The following is a 23,183-nucleotide window of genomic DNA, read 5'->3' as shown; positions in this document are numbered from 1 at the left end:
GACTTCCAGCATGGAAGTGTAACGCGATAACCACTACTCTACGGATGCGGACTTTGTTACCTGGAATAATTACATATAAAATAGAGACCAAGATTTTTGTTTTTGATAATGGAATATGAAAGTTTGAGCATTTACAGGGCTTGTGACATATCATCTGCAGGTGTTGGTGGTCACCCATGATATGAATTTAATTTGAAAAACTACATTATATTTTAAATATTTAAATGAAAATACTGATTTTAGAACACTACTATATTAAAAAAAAAACACGAAATTCTTGAAAATTGTGTTGCCTTCTTAGAGCATTATCAAACTACTATCCTACATTCCTACATTGTCACGAACTTCACATTTTCATAAATTGTAAATTTAAATCTGTGCGTCTTTTTTTTAAATATACGTGTACCTGTACACGTACCTGTATATATATATATATAATATATATATATATATATATATATATATATATATATATATATATATATATATATATATATATATATGCATATATATATATATATATTTATATATATAATATATATATATATATATATATATATATATATATATATATATATATATATATATATATATATATATATATATATATATATATATATATTCATATATATATATATATATATATATATATATATATATATATATATATATATATAATATATATATATATATATATATATATATATATATATATATATATATATATATATATATATATATATATATATATATATATATATATATATATATATATATATATATATATATATATATATATATATATATATATATATATATATATATATATATATATATATATATATATATATATATATATATATATATATATATATATATAAATATTTATTAATAAACCACACTTAAAGTGATTACTTTAACCAGTCTATGGCAGTTTGGAAGCCCTGTGAATGTCCAGAACTCCATATTATTCTTCAAATATGTTAATATATCAATATAAAAAGAAGGAATGAAATTTAAACCGAGAAAAGTAACGAATATCACAATCTAGTAACTAAAATAGTAACATCTACCCATTAGTCACATTTGTAGATATCAGTATAGGTGAGTACGTTATTTTAGTATAGATGAGTATGTTATTACGTGCACGACCTACGCCGTAGTACGTAACACCACGTATATCCGGTGTACCACGTTACGTCAGTCGGTAACAAAGCGTCCGCAAGGACCTTTGTAACATAACTTCTTTGTCCCTTTGTTTACTCCTTCTAGCTGAAACTTCTACTTGGAAATTTACACACGGCCCTAATAGCTATTGAAACACAAACATAAACCTGTCGTGGACATAAACAAATAAGTTTAATGCTCGCACATATCACATCTCTAGGTATACGCAATTAACTGGAATATAATTTCATTAATGGATTCCTCTTAGAAATTTAATTGCTTGATTACTTTCTAACCGTTATCCGCACCCAATGGTGCATAGGGCACTTCATTGCATTGACGCACTGTTATATAGATTCATACTTACATGAAGGCAAGGTAATCACTCCTACGCTTCAGGGACCAGGGTAGTATTAAATAAATATTATGGTGTAAAAATCACAAATATTTATTTTCACCCCCCCTGTGAATCGAACACGGGACCTCCAGTACGGTAGCCCAGCGTGTTGACTATTAAACTACGGAGACAAACAATTTTTACTTGTAGAATTTCACTAAAATATGAATTTAATAAATTGAGATAATTCTTTTTTTTTTTAAATCCCAGATGTAAGGGTATATAAAGAACAGACAACCAACATTGTATGAAATATTTTCAGCATTATTTCAAAATAGAATGAAAAGGGTATACATAAAAACTTTACATTATACATTCAAATTAGTGAAGTGTATACGTGAGATAGGTATATAATAGGTTAATATTTTTTTTTTAAACATGCTTTTTAACATGATATACAAAAATATGTTGTGCTATAACTTAATGTAAGCAAAAATTTAACAACTCATCTGGTGGCAACAAGTATATCCAGTAAAACCGATATTATTTTTGGTACCATAAATGTTATCTCTGTCAGCAGTGCTCGTCCAAAACATATTCACAAATTTTCATTTCATGATGATGTTAACAAAACAAGGACTTCTCTTTGTTCTTTGTGATTTTCATCCCTTGAATAAACGTGTAAAATAATGTTGTCGTAAAATGTTACACCCTCGGCGTATTATCAAATATAATTTGTAAAAATAGCCTTATATTTTCTATTCAAAAGCTAACATTTTAATGGCTATCAGCAAAATTAGAGAAAATTATTATTTTTACTGCTAAAACCATTCAAAACAGCAAGATTAAAAGTTGGAGATATTTTTGTAGGGTTAGCAAATGGACGACGTTATTTAATAAAATTATATATGACGGATAAAATTATTTGTAAATCCAAATAATATGAATGAGACCTCCCTTTATGATTTTTCCTTGGAAATTGGAGCATTTCAGTTTGTTAGTCGTGCCTTAAAGCGTTGAAACAAATATTGATTTTACCCTCACTTTATACACGTATTTTTTAAATTAAGATACAATAAGCAACATGGAATTGATTTTTTAAAATTCTGAATAAATTTTTTATGATAGGAAACTTATTCTACATATTTTGATTATTATTTCAGTGTAGTTTTTATACGGTTTCCAATATTATGCATCAACTGTGTAAATAAAAAGATCAGTGTATATCATATGATCTATAAAAAGCTTATATTTACATTCTTTAATGGGTAAATAATAAAATTCTCTTTTTAAAAAAGTCATCGATTCATACGAAAATTTATGTTTTAACTACGTAGTGTAGATAACTTTGACATTATGTTTTAAATATTGAAAGCATTAACTTTGTGGATCATATTGATATATTATTTTGAGAAATAAAAAAAGAATTTGTGTTTTGATCCACTCACATTTTTATTAACCAACTAGTTTCGGCAAATTTATGACTTAAGAAAAAATGTGAGTGGATCAAAACACAAAGTCTTTTGTACTTCTCAATATAATATAACGTTGACATAATTTCTATTCCATCGAAAAAATCTTTCCTTTGTGTGTCTTGAATCTTCTAACAATACTGATCAACAACCCGTTTCCAATGCTACACTCATTTGTAATAAATGTTAAGATTTAACAGTTAACTTATTAACAAATATAACAAAGAAAAAATACTTCTTTAGATACATCATTAAGTATACACAATAAACATTGAATTTACAATAAGTTCCTCTCCGAGCACAAGAGCTTAGTCTCTCTTTGAAACAGGTACAGCGTAGCTAGTATAAGATATGTTATAATTACAAATGTCTAAAAATAACATACATAATTTTTTATATGTTTTTGTAAGTATAATCATTTTTTTTTAAAATTCAGCTCATGTGTATATGAAAATAATGATTATTTTTTAAAGAAAACAGACCCAAATTTAAGGTACGAAATTTGTGACGTACATTCAATAGAAATTGAAAATAAATACCTCGTTTTTCAAATGGTTAGTCATCATTAAACGCTTACCAAAAAACGGCAACTCTCACAAAAAGGTTGTGAAAAATAAAGACATTAAAAAGTTTTCTGATACCTTCAAACTCAAAAGATAAAGAGGAAAGAGTGTTGAACAGATAATGGACCGAAAAACACGTAGTCAGTTTCCTGAGATTTTCCTCCCTGACCTTTTTTCATTTCCGCAATCTTCCCAATTTACGCCTAATTCTTGTTTTACGATCTTTTCCTTTTAGGTACAAGATAATTTTGAACATTAAAATGTTAACAGCTGCTTGCTTTATATAATAATATCAACTGAAACATTCGTAGAAACAGTCATAAAAAGTCATGTTTATAGGAAATATTATTATACTATAATTGAAGAAAAACACAAATGTACAAATGTGTGATATAGTGGATAACTATTTATGTATAATATATATATATATATATATATACATATATATATATATATATATATATATATATATATATATATATATATATATATATATATATATATATATATATATATATATATATATATATATATATATATATATATATATATATATATATATATATATATATATATATATATATATATATATATATATATATATATATATATATATATATATATATATATATATATATATATATATATATATATATATATATATATATATATTGTGTGTGTGTGTCTGTGAGAGAGAGAATAATGTAATATGCAATGATAAAAAGGATCTGATTTCCACCATTCTGGGTGGGAATCCTTGTTCACGAATCTGGGTTTCTCTATTTTCAAAATATTTTTTACATTTCTTTTCAGCCCTGTATATCCAGACATCAAAGATGCAGTGCTCTATGCATTATGGGGTGTGGACGAGGGTTTGAATGAATGAATTGTCAATAGTTTTTAATCCGTTTTCTTCTTGTAAAAGGTGTAATATGTATTCTAGTTAAGGTTTTTTATTTATTATTTCGGTATTAACGTTGTGGTAAGACATGTCAAAATTACTAAGGAATCACATGTTTTTATACCACTTGAGTTTATTAATGACTACTATTTTTGGAAGCTAAAAGTTATTATTAAGTTATTATTAAACTATTTTTAAATTAATATTCAGACCTGACGATGGAAGTTAAGCTTCCGAATCTAGTAGTCATTAATAAACTCAAGTGGTATAAAAACAAGTGTTTCCTAAATCATTCTAGTTAAGGTGAATATTATTTTTTGATTTGATATTATTTTAACAGAATAAATATGATGTAAAATTATGATATTGGCGACGTGAATTAATGTTTGTCTGTGTATTTTCACCTGTTGATGAGAACATCTGTATAACATTTCAAAACTGGTAGTGTTAACATTAATAAAGCGGAGTCAAACAAGTGTTTTATTTGTTTATTAAAATTACAGATATTTTTTATTTAAAAAATTAATAGATGATCGTATTATTTCAGTCCAAAGAGCATTTCATAAATATTCGGATGGTCGCAACAATATATCCTTTTAAGCCATGGTATAAATATATGTCATTTGAAATAATGCTGAATCGAATAAAAAAAGGGAAAATGCTCGTATTCGTGCTAAAAGCCAAACACGAATATTTCACCCTCAAGAAAAGCCTTTCTCGGACGTGAAGCCTTCTTCCTAGAAGGACGGGTTTTATTGAAAATATATTATACCACAATCTCCGTGGCTCATGCCAAAACGTGACGATGTCAACAAAACATATTTTTTTCTTCTTTATAGAAAAAATCTTTTTACTATGAAGTATTCAAATTTTTAATTCATGTTTTACTTATTAAATACCACTATTTTTTAAAATCTACTGTGACACGTGTTTTGATGTATTCCGCATCATTTTAAACACTGTATGTGAAGCTGATTCTAAATTTTAGAGTTGAATCCTTTTGACGTTGAAGGTTGAAGAGGAGGTAGTAGCTTCAACGTCCCAAGGACCCAATGATGCGGAATGCATCGAAACACGTTTCACAGTAGATTTCAAGAAATAGTGGTATTTACTAAATAAAACATTAATTTAAAAAAAAATAGATTTTACCACAAAGTGACTGCCGAATCAATTAATGAAAAACTAAATCTAGAGGTTACAAACAAACCATTATTATACAGTCAATATTGAAAAAAAATGTGATTTTTCCGTTTTATACATACTTACATGTACTTACTCTACAACCACTATCTTAAAAACTTATGATTTTATTTTAAACTTACAAAATGTCTCTAGGCAACTTAATCATGTAGACCGATTCCAAAACAAACGGGCTCTACCTCAAAACTTGAGTTAGGAATAAGCTGTTTGCTATTTGAAGTAGTCCTAAGAATGTAGATGTTGGCTTTGAAACCGGTCAGCTTTATAATTAAGTTATCATAAGATATGAGCTGATTATCAAACAAAATTAGTCCGTAAGTCATAAAAGATTATTGTTTTATCACAAATTATATTGCAAATCAATATTTATATTTTTTTTAATGTTTCGTGGTACGTGTTTTATGGCACTTTTTAAAAACTTTATAAAAAATCATCATCTTCCTGTTTCAGCCCTTTTCTGCTACCAATAGTTGAATAAGGCTTTTCATTTTATAAAATCAGTGTTGATCATTGAATACACGAAAGTACAGTGATCAGCCTAACGATTCAGGCAACAGTCCAGGGTAATAATAAAGTCCAGGGTAGTAAAAAATCACTTCTCTTAATTTTAACCCACCCGGAAATCGATTCTGGGTCTTCTAGCAGGTAGCTAAACGCGCTAACCTCTACACTACAAAGGCGGTCAATTAATGAAAGTAACTAATAAAAATTTAATACATTTATATTATCCACTGACACTTCGTGATGGAATTGCATTTTTATTATATTATTAGATTCAAACCAATATTTTTAGCTTTTCCACTTTATTTTTATTTGACCAGCGACCGGGTTTCGTCGTTACCGACATCATCAGACAGTCATCAGACCAGTCTGATGATGTCGGTAACGACGAAACCCGGTCGCTGGTCAAATAAAAATAAAGTGGAAAAGCTAAAAATATTGGTTTTAATCTAATAATATAATAAAAATTTATATTTAAACTCTAAGCTATGAATTTTTTTTGTTAAGTTTCCACCCCTGAATAAGATGACGTATTTATATAAACCGTTTGGAAAAATGTATCAAAATAAAAGTGGTTGAAGATAATGCTTGTGTTCGATTTATTTTCAATTTTTTTTTTATATCAGTAGAATTCATAAACGATCGCAAATTTCTAGAACAGATATTTAGTTTTGAGTTATAATAAGTCTTAATTAATGCAAGAGTTTAAGCAAAACGAAACCTGTTGAAAGTCTGCTAAAAACATTATTTTACAGAGCTACTAAATTTTTATACCACACAACCTTGTCTCAACAGGACGGTTAGTAATTTGGCTGCTTTGCACATAATATATTAAATTTTATTATCCAACAACCGCTAGGGCTTCTTTAATTACCTTTCCTTGTGATTATCCTAACAACATAATACATACTTAAAAAAGTAACATTTTCGTATAAAGTTAAACATAAACATGTAATTACATACAGCACTAAAGTGATGTTGTAACAGAGATGAAATCATAATAAGGTAGAATTGAAATACCAAATACATTTATTAATTATTTTAAGTTTCACTCAGTAAATACCACTATTGAAGAAAGAGTGATATTTAGTAAGTAAAACTCATATTATTTTTTGACATCTCATCAAAGATGAAGAAGAATATGGAAGTCTGGGCATTTACGGGGCTTACGACCGTCATAGGCTGGTTTAAGTGATCACTTTACACACGTGTAACATTCACCAATTCTACCCATTATTGACAACCACACTACTCAAATTCTTGTTACACGTGTGTAAAGTGATCACTTAAACCAGCCTATGACGGTCGTAAGCCCCGTAAATGCCCAGACTTCCATATTCTTCTTCATCTTTGATGAGATGTCAAAAAATAATATGAAAATAACTCCTGTAATTGGAGATAATCCAGATTTTGTGAACAAGTATTTGGACACACTCAAAATGTTGTAAGTAAAACTCAAATTAAAAATGGATAATGTTTACCATAAAGTGACTGCCGGATCAATTAATGAATTTATATTTAATTACTTCCACTTAATTTATTCAATTAAAAAAACTCTACTTATTTTTCACTAAATTCGTAATATCTTTAATTTTTCGATTACTTGGGATCTTTGGAACAATAATGCATTCGAACATGCGCGTGTTTTTATATTTGTTTATACACATGCATTTGAAAATAAAAGGATGTAAATTAAGAAAGGTGTGTGTTGAGATGGTTTGGATATGTGAATCGGATATGTGACAAAAGATCAGTAAAACAAATTTATGAGGCGAATGTGGTTGGCAATAAAAGTAAGGGGATATCGAGGAAAACTAATAATAAGAATCATGTATTTCAAATACTAGAAAGTTGTCAGGTCAGGATAATAATTGGCGGGTATGTATGACGAGAAGCATGAATGTGGAAGAGGTTAATATTATTTGCAATGACATATTGGTGTTGCGTTCCTCGATGTGGAATAAGAATATCGCTCACTCCTTTCAAGAACGTCATAAATCAAAAAACTTTTCAGGAGAACGTTTTTATAGTTTAAAAATATAATACAATGCATTAACAATACGTATCAAGTCACTTATTGAACTTTTTACTTTTCAACAGATCTTTTTAGGTAAAACCAGAACGTTTTTTCTTCATTTGAAAAATATTAAGTGTATTTAAAAAAATTATTAAACAATACCTTTCCTTCAAAATGCAAAAACAACACTTTCTGCCCTGTAGCGGGTAAATATTAAGTTAAAAATATGCTGGGATATAGTACATTTTCTGGGCATTCCGAAAACACGCATAACAGAAAATTGTCGAGTTTTGATTTATGACGTTCTTGAAAGGAGTGAGTGATATGTGAACATTCTCATAAAATAATAATTAATAAAAATATGTGAAAAATTCGATGTGGAAAAACCCTGACATGAAGATCGGTAGCAATATAAAAATATTAAAAACTCTTCTGCGACCTATTATGACATATGAGATCGAAAGCAGAGTGGACACCGTAGTCACAAAAAACGCTAAGAGTGTCCGAAGCGAAGCCTCCAAGAAGCATATCTAGCAAGAGTCTACGTGACAGAATAACGAACACCAGGATAAAGGAAATATGCGAGATCGAAGATGTCGTTAGGTGGGGAAGGCAACGAAGGAGACAATGGTATGCGCATGTGAGGAGAATGGAACCTTCGAGACTCCCCCTCATTGCACTGCGCGGCCAACCCCAAGGTAGACGACTTCCGGGCAGACTACCAACGAGATGGATTGACAGCTGGGAATCGACATTGCAGGAGGTAATCCCTCTTAAAAAACAGGCCACAAGGCCTATATCAAGCAGAAGAAGAAGAAGAGAACAATATTTATTCTAAAAACGCATTTTTGGACTAAAACTGACATCGTCCCATTTTTCTTGTGCCATTCATATTTGTCAAATTTATCTCGAGAGCTCTAGTATAAAGAATACTACGATATAAATGTGAAGCATTCTTCCATGCTATAAAACTCCCTTCACATACATCCACGTAAAGTATTATATATAACAGGACAGATTCTTAACTGTTTCCATTGTTTGAAACCAGTCAGGCGTTGAAATTTGTTGAAATTTAGTGAAATAATATTTCTTGTTATTTCTTGGATTTTGAAAAACGTATATTAGTTCTATGAAATCTTAAGAAAGTTTTACCTAGAAATTTTGTATCATTGTTAAATTGATCATAACATTAAGGGGCGTTGCGACTTCAATTATGTCATTTTATTTTATCTTCGAAAAGTCATCACAATATATTTGTTTCATTATTAATGTGGGTATGTTGTAAGATTTTTTCTGTATAATAAATGGGTAACGATTCTTATTGACCTAATGAAAAATAATTTGAAAAAACGCAACCCTGTTGCGTTCTTTCAAACCCTTACAGAGTATATATATGTTAGATTTATTCTGAATTATATAATAAATAAAAGTATTTAAATATCAATATTTCAATATGGGTTGAAACATCTTTATTTAAAAATAATACGTATTTTATCCCCAAGTGGACCACCCCAAATTTATGAATAAGGATTTGAACACACTCAAAACATTATGAATGAAATAACTAGATAAATATAAATTTGTTGGGTAATATAACCAAAATTAAACACGGTTATTTGATTGAATTCTACTTTATTTACATGTGACGCGTTTCGTCTTATTAAGACATCATCAAACACGAAACGCGTCACATATCATATATGTATGTAAATATCAAATATGTATGTAAATTCAATCCAATAACCGTGTTTCATTTTGGATATATTACCCAACAATTCAATGTGGAATTCTACCAACTGTCTGCAGTTACAATAAATAAATATAAATTTAATAAAAAAAAACATATTTTCAAAGCATCGCCTAGTAAGTAAGTAAAATAATTTGGGAAAAATCTTACCTACTTAAATTTCATGAAGGTCTCTGCAAAAAAACTTAACTTTTATAACTTACAAGAAATTTGAGTAGTTTGTTTGTCAATCATGTGTAGAATGGTGAATGTCATACATATATAAAGTGATCAATTACACCACCCTATGATAGATCGTATGCCCTGTAAATGCTTATACTTAAGTCTTCTTTTCATCTCACCAATAGGTGTCTCTAGTGAAGTTCTAGTGATTCAAGAACAATGTTTAAAAATTGGTTCATATATTTAGAACTTCCAAGAATTTGAGTAATGTGGTTGTCAATAATGAGTAGAATTGGTGAATGTTACACGTGTGTAAAGTGATGACTTAAACCAGCCTGTGACTGTCGTCAGCCCCGTAAATGCCCAGACTTCAATATTCTTTTTCATCTTTGATGAGATGTCAGAAAATAATATGGAAATATCAATATAAAAAAGGTCAAATCATTGATATTATTATTGATATCGTATCATTAAGGTTGACAATACCAGTATATATAAATAAAAAGTTGTAACGGGTAAGGTACGGCTGGGTTTGAGCTAACATTTGGTTAGCTTAGCTCAACTTAAACTTAAGTCAGGTTAGGTCAAATTGTAAAAGCACAAAGAAATACAATATTATTCTTCCTGATAGCTTTCTTATTATTGTTGTAGAAAGGTAGAATAAAGAGAGAGATGATAATTTGTAGTTCCCAGGAGTAAATGAGGGTAGAAGAGTAACATCCAGCAGATATAGTAAATAAGGACTGAGGAGAAATGAATAGCCTTGGAAAACTGGGTGGGGTAAATTAATTACACCCCCTCCCGGTACTACGGATAGTGGTGGGGATAAACATTTCGCAGTTTCACGGCTGTCTGTTGCCCACCGCTGGCATTCAAACTGTGCACTTATTGTGCAAAATGTCCATCTCAATTGGGCATCACAAATATATTATAATGTTTGTACTATATGCGGAACAGCATCGGTGGAATTGCGTCACCTAAATTGAATAATAGCCATGTACGTGCTCTTTGGACAGATTTTCGCTTGCTGCGTCAGCAAATTTAATAATTAAATGCATAATCAATTTATCAGAACTACTAGATTTAGGTCATTATTAGGTTGAGTGGTGCAAAACAGCGTTTATTTGATTAAAATATTAATCTAAAACACTTGTATAAGACCACATTTGAGTTTATTGATGTAAACACAACTAGTTTCGCGAATTATGGATGTTCTCATCAATGGGTGAAAATACAAAATAAAATTTGTATTCACAACACGTTGTGAATGCAAAAAAATCTAACCTTTATCCGCACCCAAAGGTGCATAGGGCACTGCATCGTATTGACTCAGTGGTGTCTTGATCGTTACTTACACAAAGGCAATTTGATCATAGACCAATTCAGGGTTATATTTAATAAAAATAAAGTGTAAAATCACGAAAAGTCAACCCCCCACTAGGAAACGAACCTGAGACCTCCAGAACGGGAGCTAAACACGATAACCATTACACCATGAAAGCGGACATTCAGTTAATAAAATAGTCTGGTAAAATTACAAGTTGAATAAAAATTTAAAATCATGGTTTCAGGCGTCTCTCAGTACGTAAAATAATCGGGTTGAGATCTTGGATACATCCTAATAAAAGAGTCCCTCATCATTTTTACGATATTCGTTAATGATGCGGAATGCATCGAAATACGAGTAACTGTAGATTTTTAGAAACAGTGGTACAAGTATTTACCAAGTAAAAATAAAGTTAAAATTGGTATAGACCAAAACCAATAATAAATAATTTAATAGTAAAACCAGGATTTTGGATATTGCAAAAGGTGCTGAGTTAGGCGGTCGTGAGAAAACATAATTTACACTTTACGAAAAATGGTATTAACATTGATTTCTTAAGTAAAACTTCGTAGTTTGGCTGACAATAATAGATGTTTATAGTTTATGTAATCAATTACAATGAAAGGGGGCTTAAATCTTAATAAAAATTCCAATACTGGTAAAAATTTTGTTATATGAAGAAAAAACAAAAATTTTCTTTTTTGCTCGACGAAGTACACCATAAATACATATTGTTTAAACTTTTCATAGCTATCTTAACGTTGTATGAATGTTATAACGACTTTGAAAAAGAAGAATTTATGTTTTTATTTTATAACTTAAAGTTCATAATATGTAATATATGATCGAATGACAGTCAACAGTCCGCCTTCTCCTGACAAGTTTTACGTGGTTTCCTCCCAGCAATGAACAAATGCTGAAGTCCACACTAGATTCTTACTCCTGTTCCCAACACAGATTCAAATAAAAACATACTGAATTAGTTACAAGAAACAAAAATCCACTTGATGATTTATAAACCTTGTACATAATAAGCAAGAATGTATGATCAAGTATGTGCGTTTTACATTTATGATTGTGATGAGTTTAACAGAGCTAGGTAATCATACATCATATCACACATAGAATACTTAGCAGCACATTTTAAATTATTTTTTGTTAAGTATGTTGATGCATCCTCCGCAAATTTTTGGGATTTTAAAAGTTTGAGAAGTCCCCAATTTGAATCCCAAATCACCCCGTACGTGTGACGTACTATCCAGTTGCATAATGAACGCTGAATAATGTGATATTCATTACGTTATCTCGGCCAGCTGATACCAAATAATTCATCCAGTTAGGGGTGGCACACACGGCTGAGTACCTGTAGCACTGACACGTCCGTACATTCACAATATGCTGACATTCATTTTGTCATCCATTTCCATTCAGCCGTACGTTTCTAAAATGACGACGAAACAAAAGATCGGTAATATTGTGATTAAAATTAAAATGAAGTCGTTTCTAAAAATATCACCAAATAACAATAGCTGCATATGATGCATTGTAAATTAAAACACTTCTTTTTTACCACTTGAGTTAAACTTATTTTAAAATTTGTTCAAATTTCTTTTCAATTTATGTTTATTATTTTATTTGAATTATTGAAAATGCTAAGCAAATAGTTTTAAGCATAAATCATTTAAGAAAAAAACGGTTACCATATATACATATAAATATGTATATATCATCATCATATCAGCCCGTTGAGGTCCACTGCTGGACAAAAGGCCTCCCCCTTCCGCCGCCACTCCTCCCGATCCCGCGCCGTCCCCATCCACTGTCTTCCAGCAAACTTCCTGATGTCGTCCACCCATCTCATCGGTGGACGTCCTTGAGGCCTCTGGTTTCTCGGTCTCCACACCAGAACGCGTTTCGTCCATCTGTCGTCGGTCATTCTGGCTATGTGACCGGCCCATTTCCACTTCAGCCAAGCAATTCGCTCTACCACGTCACAGACCTGTGTCTGGCGTCGGATCCAATCGTTCCTTTTTTTGTCTCTTAATGTTATTCCAAGCATAATTCGCTCCATGCTCCTCTGTGCAACTGCAACTTATATATATATATATATATATATATATATATATATATATATATATATATATATATATATATATATATATATATATATATATATATATATATAAATATATATTTATATATATATATATAAATATATATATATATATATATATATATACATATATATATATATATATATATATATATATATATATATATATATATATATACACATATATATCGAATCCAGATTTCTATATTCCAATCCCAATCACTCTTTGCTGCATCGAATTGATACAATTTTATGTTCATCATTCGAAAATCATTCATCGATCGATCTTGTCTCTTTTCATTTGCATAGTAATTGACTACGTTCCTATCAGGTTGAACATTTTATTGATTCCCCAATTTACAATTCCATCCTTCTTCCACCCGAATCCCAATACGGTAATTAAACTCTCCACATCCTGAAGGTTTATCGAAGTAATTACGGTTCAAGCACCAATGTTAGATTTGAAATTACGAGTTACTCTACACGACCTGCTTTTATCTTCGATTTGATATTACAATAAATTTTAATGATATATTTAGATATTACACCTAGCTATATAACGTATGAATCAAGCAATATTGAGAACAAAAAATTGACGAAAATCACTTATTGATTCGGCTATAACATGATAATTATTGAATAATATCTAATTTATCACAAATTTATTGATGTAAACATGCTTATTTCGAGAACTACGAATGTTCTCAGAACAGGTGAAAATACAGAATCAAAAGTACAGTTTGTATTTTTACCTGTTGATGAGAACATCGTTGTTAGTAAAACTAGTCGTAGTTACATAAATAAACTTAAATAAATTATCGCGTTATTCCACCTAATGAAATCAATACGTAAATTCATGTTTTATATATATATATATATATATATATATATATATATATATATATATATATATACATATGTGTGTGTGTATGTTACGAGAAGCAATTTCCGTTCGGATTAAATTTTCTCTTACACACATTTCTAACAAATACATTAATTTAAAAGGTTGTTGAAAGAAAAGTGGGTAAGTGTATGAACCATATCTGTCGTCGGAATAATAAGCCACGCTTCCTACTTCCTCCTAATACTGCTAAAAGGAATAAAAATATTTCCAAGTGATGGAATATTATTTTCCTCTCAGGTACTCCAGTAATCAGTCGACCGTACGATTCCCCGCCTCGTAGAATCTCGTACGTTTAATAAAATTCCGAACAAATATTAAAAGAGACATTATTATTTTCATTCCTCGAAAGTGATTTTCAACGTGAAATGCTGAATATGAAGGATTATTTCTTATTGACGTATTATTGAAAAAAAATCGTTTTGATGTTTGTGATGTACATTTGTATGTACAAATAAGATAAATATTTTCTAAGGGAAATTTGTTGAATAACGAAAAAATAATAATTTATAGCACGAACGAAAAAAAAATACAGCATTATAAACATTAAATTGGTGAAAACAAGGTAAAAGTATTGGCTAAGAAGTTAAAAGGGGGAGATGGAATAACCAAGAAAGTACGAAATGATGGGCATTTAGGATTTAAAAGATGGATAGTAATGTTTCAGGCGTTTTTCAAAGGTCATCAGACCTGGTGCATTATTCACAAAAAGAGGATATTTATTCCAGAGTAATTACTCTTATTATCATTCGTATTCCCCTCGAACAGAAACGTAATTACTGAATATTGATGTATCGAGGAATGGAAAATGTTTTAGTGGGAAAAAAATGTTTTTAAATGAGAGAGGTACAAAAAGATTTCAACAAGATGCAAAGGTGTTGTGAATAATATCAGTTGGGAGAGATATAAGTGCAATATTTGAAGGAAAATGGTAAATACGAAAAATATTATTGCAATAACGACTTGGGTATTCAGGGTTGCATACTCGTACTTATAAAAGTTGCTGATATGTATATCAGACTTGTAACTAAGGCAGTAAAAATAAGTCCGAGTCCGTATATGAGACTCAGAGAAACAGTGATTTTAAATGGTGTTACTTTTAAATATTCTGTTTTCTGAAGAAAAACTTCAGAATATACCTTTTTTAGTTTTAATTTGGTTAATACCACTATTTTTTTAAAATCTATCGTGACGCTGTTTCAATGCATTCTGCGTAATTTTTAAACCCCGTTTAAAGGTGTTTGTAAGTGAAATTTCAATTAAATTGGATGAATATTGTATCACAGAGTGACTACCGAATGAATTAATGGAAATATACCTACTTACAACATTTTGAGTATGTCCAAATACTTGTTCACAAAATCTGGATTATCTCCAATTACAGGAGTTATTTTCATATTATTTTTTTTGACATCTCATCAAAGATGAAGAAGAATATGGAAGTCTGGGTATTTACGGGGCTTACGACCGTCATAGGCTGGTTTAAGTGATCACTTTACACACGTGTAACATTCACCAATTCTACCCATTATTGACAACCACACTACTCAAATTCTTGGAAGTTCTATATATATGAACCAATTTAGAAACCTTGTTAATGAATCACTAAAACTTCACTAGAGACATCTATTGGTGAAATGTAAAGAAGCTTTTTATTAAGCAGAAACTCTTATATTAGTATGTGAGATCCGAATCCCGGATTATAATCACACACATGAGAAACGCCAGAAAATACCATTTTCATTTTTATTATTAAGCTTATAATTTGACCAGATAATTTATTTACAACATTTTGAGTATGTCCAAATACTTGTTCACAAAATCTGGATTATCTCCAATTACAGGAGTTATTTTCATATTATTTTTTTTGACATCTCATCAAAGATGAAGAAGAATATGGTAGTCTGGGTATTTACGGGGCTTACGACCGTCATAGGCTGGTTTAAGTGATCGTTGTTGATGATTGTGATCATCAACAAACAGAGTAGATGTAGACACCTTTTGAATTACAACATTTTTAGTGTGTCCAAATACTTGTTCACAAATCTGGATTATCTCCAGTCTTCATATTATTTTTTGACATCTCATCAAAGATGAAGAAAAATATGGAAGTCTGGGCATTTACGGGGCTGACGGCCGTAAAACCAGCCTATGACGGTCGTCAACCCTGTAAATGCCCAGACTTCCATATTCTTCTTCATTTTTGATGAAATGTCAAAAAAATATATATATAAACCTAATCAAAAGCTCAATTAAAGTAATCTTAATTTTTTTTTATCGTTTCATTGAATATCATAGTTTCGCACGTGTATATATTAAATATATATATATATATATATATATATATATATATATATATATATATATATATATATATATATATATATATATATATATATATATATATATATATATATTTAGTGAAATAGGAATTGAATGCAAACTTGCTTCAGACTCCAAACAAATCATAAATCTTTACTGCTCTAAAGGGGTCGGCTTTGGGTACGTACGTCGAAATTGATTTATAGAATTTCGTCTGCATAATGGAAGCAGTAAGTGTATAACACTATTCACTATTCATGCTTATGTTGATATGAAACCATATCGACGCTATACAGCATAAATTCTTCAAGTTTTATTCAGAGCATTTAGCATCAGAGATTTATAACATTTCTTGAATGTTTTTTAATGATATTTTCTGGCATATTTTATAAGCTTTTGAAAAATAAAAAAGTTTATGAAAACTTTTATTTTTGTTTCTCTTTTCCATCTTTATCATCTTAATTCATCCGTTTACATCCTTGTAATTACGTATCTCATTTAGTATGTATCCATCCCTAAAGATGATAAGGTACTTGTCGAAACTGGTATATATAATAACTAATAAAGTGAATAACTATTGTTGTCTCCCATAAATTATTACTGCACATGTTAAAACTATAGCTTAAGTACCTAGAATTGTATAACTACATAAGGAACGTCAGTTCATTTAATCTTCACATTCGTTTGAAAATGCCATAACTAGGCGAAACACTTGTCACAATATTAATATTCATGTGGTTTTTTTAATCAAATACAACTTAGTAGACTCAAAAAATCTGTGTTTGATTTAAAAATGAATGCATAAATTAAAATGGAGTTCTACAAATTAAACGCCAAATCAATAAAAAACTTATAATGTGGTTAAAACTAAGTTTGAAATTTGATGTTTAAAGATTAAAAAAGGTTTACGTTACTAGGTGTTCTATTCTCTCTGTCTTCCCAAGTGGGAAATCGGTGTTATGTTGAGTAAATTAGTTGAATTAAAAAAATACGTAATTGCTAATATAAATCATATTAATAAAATTACGTACATAATAAATATATTTCGAAATTGCTTTCATAATGCTAAGGGTAGTAATATTCACAATATAATGTTTGAGTTGTCGAATAAATAACGTTAAATTAGGCAGTTATTTACCTATAAGATTATTTTGCTACCGTTTCGTTGAAGGCAATCAAATCCACCTGTTTCCTAAATGAAATGGAAACGACAACAATTTTATTAATTTGCGAATAATCTGCGTAAGGGAAGACATTTTCAGCTATCTCTTTACATTCTGGACTTTAAAAAAAAAAAAAGATAAAACTTTGTATTTTTTTTTTTTTTTATTCATTTAATATATTTATAATACATTTGAATCATTTATACATATGGAGAACTTTTATATTTCGATTCGCTGTGCCTCTCCATAAAATAGTCTGTGCTCTTGTGCTTGGAAAGGGACTTACACTCGTGGTTTAATGTTATATAATAAAAGATATAATAGTTTTTTTTTTTAAATATTTTTTTAAAAAAATTATATGTATGGAGCTTTAATTTTTTTCTTAAGGATTTTTATATCATCTATTTTTTTTATTTCTATAGGGAGCTTATTGAAATGTTTGATTGCCAAATATTTGAAGTTTTCCTGAAATTGCTTGGTGTTGCATTTTGGAGTAGAAAAATCTTATATATATTATATTATATAAAAATCTTGTATTATATTCTCATTTCAATAACATTTACTTGGTAGAATTCCATCATTGATGGAATGACACAACACAGGCCAACATTTTGGTGCCCGCGATTTTTTTAACTGTTCCTATTTAATTTTTGGCTGCAGAATCCGAAAAAACCTAAAAACCTGTTTATTTTTAGACCTGAAGATAAAAGCATAGCTGCCAAAACAAGTCGCTATAATAAAATATATATATATACATATAACTCAAGTGGCAAAAAACAAGTGTTTTTCATTCAAAATTTTATCATGCCTTACCACAAAAGTGAATGCCGAAACAATAAATAATATAAAAATCTTGAATGAAATTGGACTATTTTCAAATGAACATTTAGGATATTTATATTACAAAATCCTAGGCTGTACGATATGGGGTTGAAAGATTTATTATAATCTGTAGGAGTTTATGGTTCTTTGTTGGCATGATATTCCGATATTAAGGAACTTATCAATTTATAAATATTTTTCTCGTTGTTGTTCAAGTCGTTTATGAAGACTATTCAACAAATACTAAAGGAACTTTACGTGAAGTTGTTCGATATTTATTTATTACATACGTAAGTTATAAATATAAATATAATATTCTTCTCATTTTGGAGATATGGGTTAACAAGACTGAAACATAAATATAATAAATAGTATAAAAAATAGTATAATAAATAGGTATATAAAAAAAACTTGAGGTAAGAAGCATGTTTAAAAAACAAATAAGAATAACATATAACTCATTACTAACACAAATATCTTTCCGTAAAATATTTATTCAGATCATTTATTATACATAGGATCCCATGGATTTGATTCTATTTTATATATGTCAGGCAGCTGGCTAACTTGGGTACAGGAAATATATTGTAAGGACATAACTCAAAACATAGTTGTGTACATTGTTTTTAATTATGTCCTTGTGCATGTGCTTCGCATGTATTTTATTATGTCCTCCTGTATTCTAATGATTGATTTATCTGTTAAAAATGATATTAACAAACTATTTAAACTTTCGACTTTCACATTTCATCCGCCGTACACTATTGAAATTCAATAATTTAAAAAGTGCAGCTACTCTTTTTTTCCACCAATGCAATGGTATGCCAGTTTCTAGTAGATGCTGCGCTTTGTAGAAAAATGCAATTACACTATCGATCATTTATTGGCGAATTAGTGCAGCGGCGATTCAAATTAAACGAGTTTTACAACGGCTATAAAAATATAAATTGCGAATCTCTTTTAATCGGTTATACATTCAAACGGTTTTCAGATGCATCCCTTATTTATGCTGCAATAGATTATATGATTCTGAACGTTTTGCATAAAAATGGTTTCAATTTCTTTTAATTGTTTTATTTATTTGTCAATTTATACCTATATTTGCCAAATTGCATATTTTACATAACTAATTGGACTTTATATTGGAAATTTAAAAAAAAGAACTAAAAAATGTATTGATTGTACTCATGATTTAAAGTACTAAAAAAAATCTTGTCTGAAAACTTCAGCACACATCGCACGCACATACTATGACAGCGCGCCGCGCAGGCTTGCCAACTTAACGTACTTGTTAATATTAAGAATAAAAGATGTGAGCAGGTATTCACTCTGAGGGTATATGTAGTACTAATATAAAAATATGGTTTTAAATTCCATCCTTTTTATAAAATATACTAAGACATCCAAAAATTTATTTTGTAAAATATTTAATTTGATTTGTATAACGTTCAATTTGATTTTTAATATATCCAATTTGGTTTATAAAACATCCAATTTGAAGTGAAAAACCTTATAATAATAAATGGTGTAAATTTCAATTTAGGAAATTCTTTGCTTAACCCTTTTCCATCATCATTTTTCGTACGATTTCTATGCTAAAATTCTTGGATAATCGCCCATCATCTCCTAATTATTCACCAAAACACGCGTTTCCTATCGGCACAAAACTGTGTGAAACTTTACGTCGCCTTCCGGGTAACAGCTATATAAAACAATACAATGGAAAACTTTCCACAAAAGAAATTTTCTTACACCAGCGTCCGTTAAATGTCTTGAAAAATTACTTGCTGAAAGTATTTTCAGGGGATTTAGAAATTTTACTCCGGTTTAATCTCTCGCCCTGGTAACTGAAAACGTACCCGGAGAATATAAAGAGAAACATAATCCGGGAAAAATGCTTTCTTAGAGTGATGAAGAAAATATTTAGGGCTATTTTTAAGATTAAGTCCCTGTTTCTGTGTACTTTTTACGAATACTTTTTTAGATGTGGAGTGTGTCAAAGGAAAATGAAATTGAATTTACATAAAAGATTGCAGTAAGGGAGAAAAACCAAATGAAGTAGAGGATTTGAAGGTTATTTAGGATTTTAAATGAAAAATATATGTAAAATAATAACCTTTAAAGACTAGCAGTCACTTACAACTAGTACAATATTTTGAAAGCCCAGACACCCATATTTTTCATCATCTATGTTAAGAAGTCAAAAAATAATATAATTAAAAGTATGAGTATGCAAATCTGAATCCCCTTTTCGTAACTTACTGCTGTACTTATTTTTTTGTCTTTGATTAATTGTACCAACTGTTTCAAGTCCATTTTACCCATAAAGTAGTAGTTTTTTCATGAATTGATTTTGCAGTCATTTTGTGGTACAATCTATTCATTTTTACTTATATTTTACTTGGTAAATACAACTACTTAATAAAATTTATTGTGACATGTGTTTCGATGCATTCCGTAAGTTTGTTATACGATTCCATAGAGTAAGTGATACGATAAATGAAGTTTGTTTAATCAGCAGGAAGAATATGTTCCACACAAATGTTTATCGGAAAGCTCACTGAAGACTCAACGCTAAGCCTTATCACTTTTGCTGGTCATAAATCACAGGCAACTCTATAGAAAACTTTTCAATGCACTGATTCCCATTCGAAGTGTGTCCGATATTTAAAGTTGACCGGATGTCAGGGCTTTCACTCTGCAGGAAGTATTCCACGGGATACAAACTTTCAGTTGCATCCGGTCTGCGAGCTTTACTATTCGCTTGCTTCATGGAGGTGACGTCATCCCAATCGCATCCTGAAATGTTTGAAATTGTTTTCAGCGATGTTGCGCTGAGTGTGTGTGACGTGTCTGCCTTGAATTGCGAGGAATTTCAGTTTAAACTGTAAAGAGTTTTATCACATTTATTTATTTTTAATAATATCTTATAAGGAAACACGAAAAAACAAGTATAAACAATTAATGTTAAAAAATATTATTTTACTGATTGAAAATTTCTGATAATGCAAAAATATGACCATAATATTCTGGAAATCAGTAATGATAACATAATTAATTAAATAAAATGAGTAAAATTCTAAAAGAAAACACTTGTTTTTTACCACTTGAGTTTATTTTATGACTACTATTTTCGGAAGTTTAGCTTCCATCTTCAGGTCTAAACGTAAACTTAAACAAAACATAACATAACAAATGTACATTGAGACCTGAAGATGGAAGCTTAGCTTCCGAAACAAGTCGTCATAAAATAAACTCAAGTGGTAAAAAAAAAAACAAATGAATTCTTTCATGATTTCATCATGTCTTACCACAAAGTAAATGCCGAAACAATAAATAAAATAACAATAATTTTGAAATCTTAATATAAATGAAGAAGAATATAAAAGTTTGCGTATTTGTAGGGCTCATAACCAATCATAGGCTGGTTAAGTGATCACTTAACAACCGGAGAACATTTTACACAAGACTAACAACCGCACTACTCAAATTTTTGAAACTTCTACATATATCGTAAATCTCATGACGCTTAATTTGTGAGTTTGCTGGAGCCGTCTTTGGTTGGTTTTTAAAAGACCCTTTATTTACCCCAACCGAATTATTTTACACACTGGGAGAAGCCTGAAAACTTGATTTTAAATTTTAATGCACCTTATAATGTGATACTTTTTTCATTCAAACCCTTATCCGCACCCCAATGGTGCATAGGGCACTGCATCATATAAACGCAGTGTTATCTTGATCGTTAACACATGAAGGAAAGGTGATCAGCCCTCCGCTTCCGGTACCAGTCCAGGGTGATATTGAATAAATATAAGAGTGAAAAAATCACTTATATTTATTTGACTCCCCCTGGGAATTGAACCCGGGACCTCCGGTACGGTAGCCGAGCATGCTGACCATTACGCTACGGAGGCGGACACAAACAAATAATGTGATACTTAGACATCCAAATTCTTATTCATCTGTGTTGAGATATTCAAATCTAAAACTAACCCCCAAGTACAGAAACTTAAATTTATGAACAAGGATTTGGACACCTCCGAAAAAATTGTGAAATGATATAATCGTTTAAGGTCATAAAAATGTTACAGAACAAGCATGTTTTAAGACATGTACTAAAACGAATGCGATCTGAGTTCTTTTTTAAAAGGCATTTGCAAAATTTCTTACAGCTAACGTTGAAACTCCTTCCGTAATGAGTATCCGTTTGATCTGCTTATGCCAAAATTTATGCGAACTTTTCTCGAACATAATGATGCGAACTTTTCTCGAAATTATCGAACTAACTTCGTTTTATTTATTCTTTCTTTGAATACCATCGGAATTTTCTAACAAATTTTGAAACTCTAATAAACATATCTTTGAAATTAAAAATTAAAGTATTTATTTTATTATTCGTAAATGTTTGTGAAAATACGAATTATTCAACAAAAGTTATACAGATTTTATCTCAAACTTATGTAAT

The 23,183-nt window shown here is 29.7% G+C and overlaps 1 protein-coding gene across 1 annotated transcript in view; it reads right to left on the bottom strand.

Annotated features, from left to right (window-relative positions):
- The window catches only part of LOC148306569 (uncharacterized), a 198,861-nt gene that overhangs the window by 19,327 nt on the left and 156,351 nt on the right, over positions 1-23,183 (bottom strand). The window lies entirely within an intron of this gene.

Source organism: Brachycentrus maculatus, unplaced genomic scaffold (genome assembly GCF_059751285.1).
Source record: "Brachycentrus maculatus isolate JH-2025_06_01 unplaced genomic scaffold, ASM5975128v1 h1tg000237l, whole genome shotgun sequence".
NCBI classification, from domain to species: Eukaryota; Metazoa; Arthropoda; class Insecta; order Trichoptera; family Brachycentridae; genus Brachycentrus; species Brachycentrus maculatus.
This window is presented reverse-complemented; position numbering and strand designations above follow the sequence as displayed.